We start from the raw sequence: 4901 nt of genomic DNA, 5'->3' as shown, positions 1-4901 counted from the left end.
TTTGTTGTCCATGATGAAGAGAGTATTATGTGTAGGTTTTACTGCCCTTCCTCCCCCAGGGGTCCCGTAGCACCCCTGGAAGAGCAAAAAAAATGCACATTCTGCAAAGTCTGCAAATGCAAAGTCTGATAAGTGTATAAAAGTGAAAATTGGTAGGACAATTATTTATGCTATGTTTAATACATAATGTTGGAAAGAGATGTCTGGCATACATGGAAAGGTGTTAAAAAAGCATTTTAAAAAGTGCTCACAGTAAAATACCAAATTTCAGTCTGGCACTCAAATATGTCAAAGAGGTTTGAATAATGAACATATTTAGATGTTCCTTTGTTCATTAAAGATTGTATTTATTTAATTCCATTACTAAACGTTTTTAAACTACATTACCCATACGCCTCTATCATTGTGTCCATGGGACGGGCGCTGTAAATTGTAGTTCATTGAAGTGTGTAGTTACACTATAGGGTTAGGGTTAGGATCTCGGTAAACGTGTAATTTCTTTCAATATAGCAATACCTTATTGTTAACTGACAGTATTACTGACAGCATAACGCAAGCAAAACATAGTTTGCGATATGGAGCGCTTTTTATTCTGACCTAAACGTTAGTCCAACCACAGCTTGTCCTGCTGGCGCCATGGAAACGTCAAAACCACGTCACACTTGTCCATACAGGCTCTTCCGACTTTTGATGTACGCAAATCCAGGATATTTATTTATTTTGTTGTTGTTATTTTTCATTGAAAGATATACAACAACACTTAATTTCCATGATCATTTATGTATAAGTTCTGCAATAAAAATAAAAAGTTCCGAGTTCTGACTGAAGATAGGCTATGTAACCTTACAACCTTAGTAACAGGGATCTTACAGAAAGAAAATTACTCTTGATAGTTATTCTAGCATGCAGTATTTGTTTTAAACAGATATAAGTTAATCTCTTAATCAAATAAAATGCGTCTGTAACATTTAAAGATGATTGCACTCACACTTTGTACTAATTTCCCCAAATGTATTGATATGCCAAACTATTTAAAGACTTTAATTTTTCTTTTCTTAAAAAACAAAACAAAACAAAAAAACCCAGGAGATGCAAGGCTGCCACCAGAAAATACATTATTTTCTTCCCTTTGAAGAACACTTTGCCCCCCAAAATAAAAACAATATATATATTTACATGATTAATTTTACATTATTTTGTAAAAAGGCAAATATAAATAGGTAATTACAATTATAATTATAAATGTTAAAGGAATTAATATCGGAAATTGTAGGATTACAACATTTTAATATCTTTAGGAGTATTCTGTGGTATGTATTCATGGCTGGCATACCACACAAATAGTTCAAGTAGACTTACCTAAACTATATAAAAAATAAATAAAAAAAATAGTACAAATAATGCCTTTGGGAATGCCATTATGCCAAACAGCACTAATGTTCTCCCTTATGATCTCCATGGCACACTTCCTGGCTGTTGTGCAGTTAATGAAAATGCAAAAGTTTTTTTTTATTAAGAAAATAAACACAAAAAGAGACTGGGTATTGTGCAAAAAACTTTAATGAACAAAAGCAAGAGAAAAAGAAAAAGAAAAGAAAAAAAAACTCACAAAAAAAAAAAAGAAAAGATAAGAAATTAAGGGTGCTTGAGTCCAGGTGACAAGGTTGCTGGTTGGGATGTGGGGAATTAGGCATAACATGCAGGAATTCACTGGCAGGCTCCCATGTGTCATCCCAGGTTTTGCCACTGTAAAATATCATAAGTGCAAAAAAATTCATTAGAACACAGAGAAAAAAAAAATCAAAATCACTGTTGGGTTAAATTTAGAGAGTTCATTGAAATGTATTTATGTTTGGTAAAGTAGCATTAACCCTGGTTAAGCCCAGTGGTGGAATGCAACTGAGTACATTCACTCAATTTACGGTGTTTTTTCATTTTACACATTTTTATACAACATTGCATCTCACAGGAAACTATTGTACTTTTTACTAAACTACAATTGTCTGGCAGCTCTAGTTACACAATGTTCCACACAGTTCCTGTACATTGAAAGCCATGTATCTCAATTTACGGATTTCAAAATGTTTCTGATAAACTGAGGGATGAAGTTGTCATTAGTGGGATGAGGAAAATCACATTTCCAACACATGTACAACAGGAAACAACTAAATTATGACACATAAGAGTTTCAGATGCTGAAAGATTCATTTATGCGTGCATGAAACACTGCTACTTTTGTAATGCATTACCAAGTGGATGTCCTGCTGCAGGCTCAATAAATAAGATAGTTCAGAGCTAGAGCTAGCCACTAGAGAACTTACTAGAAACAGTAAAACCAGATCACATCAGGACCATTTTATTGTCCATACATTGGCTGTCTGTCAGCTAATTTTAGAGTTCTATTAATTACTCAGCAAGTACTGAATGGTTCAGCTCCTCATTACCTACAATCCATTGTGTTAATCACAAAATTCCAGGATCTTACAAATAGAATATTCTAAATAAAGACAAGGAGGTAGATCATTCGCCCATTTGTCTTTAAAATTATGGAATAGTCTTCCGAGCATTCCAAATTCAGACACACTCTCTCAGTCCAGACTAAAGACAGTCCAGATATTTGTCTTTAGTCTGGACTGAGAGAGTGTGTCTGATTTTGGAATGCTCGGAAGACTATTCCATAATTTTTCATCATCGGAATGCATGTCCTAAAGGTTACAAGGGCCTACCTGCCGGATCTAGCTCTTCCAAATGCCTCCACCTCATCGCTATTTGCTTCTGAGTACTGAGAATTAAATAATAAATAAAATATGACTTACCACACAGTGCATGGCAACCAGTGGACTTTCAATTCGGCTTTCCCCTACACACAAAAACACGAATAATAATTATTTTAACTGTTTTAGCAATCACTGATTAGGGCATAACATATTGTTTTATTATCTTTGAAAGGTCAGAATCAGTCATTTAGACAAGAAAGCAGCCTAACAGAACACATTTTACCTCATTTATCCGTTCCCCAGTTATTCGATCAAAGAGGAAAACCTTCTGCCTACTACATTTTCGGCAACCTGAAATGATGAAAAGACACGGAAAGTTTATTAAGCCATGATGCCATGCTTTGTAGCTGAATCAGTTCAAATTTATCATTTCACATGTGAGGTAATATGCAGTCCTTTTCATTCATGTCAAAGTAAATTTGTCCCTGTTTTTGAAAGCAAAATGTACAGGATTGGCTTTCCCAAAGTCCTCTTAGCTTAATGGTCCTTGCACACTGACTCTGAAATACGACGAATAAATATGTTTTGTCAATCACGTTTACACACTGCAGTCATAAAAAAATCGGATCGGGTTCGATTTTCTGCGTTTTTCGGATCAGTAGTAAGAATTTGGAATGGTGTTTTGACAATTCAGAGCCACCGAATGACGAATACGGAAAAACGCATACGGAAATTTCAGACTCAGTGTGGAAGGACCTTAAGTCAGGGATTGACATTAACCACAGGCCTTGGACATTGGCCACAGCTAAATAACTAAATACTGTGAACTGGCTACCAATGACCCGGTTAGCCAAATTAATCAAATTTACATGAAGTCAACTCTGACTGGGAGCAAATTTATTACCAGTGTGGGGTAAGATGTACCATGCAAAAGGTTACCTTTTCTTCTGTTCTTCACACGTGGCCCTTCCTGACACAAAGAAGTGTAAATGTAAGAGGCAGACGGAGATGGAAGAGAGACAGAGGGAGAATAGTGTGAAGAGGCAGAGGTGTTTGTCCTTTTCATTTGTTGCAAAGACTTAGAGCATGGCAGTGGAAGTTTGGAAGAAAGTGAAGGAAGAATAGTTGTACAAGTAGACGAAGAAGTAGAAGAGAGAGAGGTTGGAGAGAGTGGGGAAGACAGAGGAACAAGGTTAAGAACAAATACAGTCTCAGACTCCTTGGTTTGACTCTCCGCCGCCGCTTGACTCTCCGCCTGCTGCACCATTTGACTCTCCGGTTGCTGTGGAGGTTGCTATAATACAAGTTTACTTTCATTTAAAATCTTTACATATTAACAAAGAAATATACATTTTAAACATTCATAATTTCTAAATCAAAACATTACTTACATTTTGTCAAGATAAATTCATAGGCCCTCCGCATCTTCTCCAAAAGAATTTTAGTGACAGGAGTGGGGTGCAGATGGGTTATTATATCTGCAACCCATTTATTCGAAGCCCTTTTATCTGGCTTGCCAATAAATAAAATTGGCTTGTATCCTACAGCTTCAAGTTTACTCACCTGAAATGAACAAAAGCAGTTATCAGACATTAGTTAAATCCACTGAATTATTAGAAACATCAGTAATATATAAATCAATTTTATTTTAAGGACATTTAATGGAGTTGGAGTACAATGCAAGAAACATTCCTCTTGAACTGTATGCAATCAATGGCCAGTTTCAGATAAGGCCAGAGGTACTCTGCAGTTTCTGCCATTGCCATCATGACTTACTTACAGTAATACTTGACAGAAAAACACAAGACAGACATGGCTCTTAAAAGTGCCTTTATTGTGTGTGTTTCTGTGTGGTGGGGGATTAGAATAAAGAGCAGGCAAAACTGAAGGACCTGATGAGGGAGAAAAAAGCAATTCAGAATCGAACACCTTATATTTTACACCAGTATTCTTCATGTTGCCAGATTGGATAGTTTCCCAGCCATTTGGTTGGTTTTGGGTTGTTCTATGTGTGATAAAAAAAGGCTTGGGCAAGTGGAATTTTTTTATTTTAAGGCAAAGGACAGAAATGGAAAATAATTTTACAGTTGCACTGTTCACTGTAGTAGCCTTAAATAGCCTTTGAAAGAACACACAAATTATTTATCATTTCATATTGTGATGAGCCACAATAATGTTGTAGTT

The 4901-nt window shown here is 35.8% G+C and overlaps 1 long non-coding RNA gene across 1 annotated transcript; it reads right to left on the bottom strand.

Moving 5' to 3' along the window:
• Positions 1-716: 716 nt before the first annotated feature.
• Positions 717-4564, bottom strand: LOC311293392. The gene is made up of 5 exons (XR_014627926.1): positions 4109-4564; positions 3657-4011; positions 3001-3068; positions 2817-2860; positions 717-1746 (listed from the first exon to the last, which is right to left on the bottom strand). It is a non-coding gene; the product is annotated as an uncharacterized lncRNA (long non-coding RNA).
• Positions 4565-4901: the final 337 nt, after the last annotated feature.

This window comes from Rutilus rutilus (assembly GCF_951802725.1).
Source record: "Rutilus rutilus genome assembly, chromosome: 7".
NCBI lineage: Eukaryota > Metazoa > Chordata > Actinopteri > Cypriniformes > Leuciscidae > Rutilus > Rutilus rutilus.
Note: the sequence above shows the minus strand (reverse complement) of the source record. Positions and strands in the feature narration are given on the sequence as shown.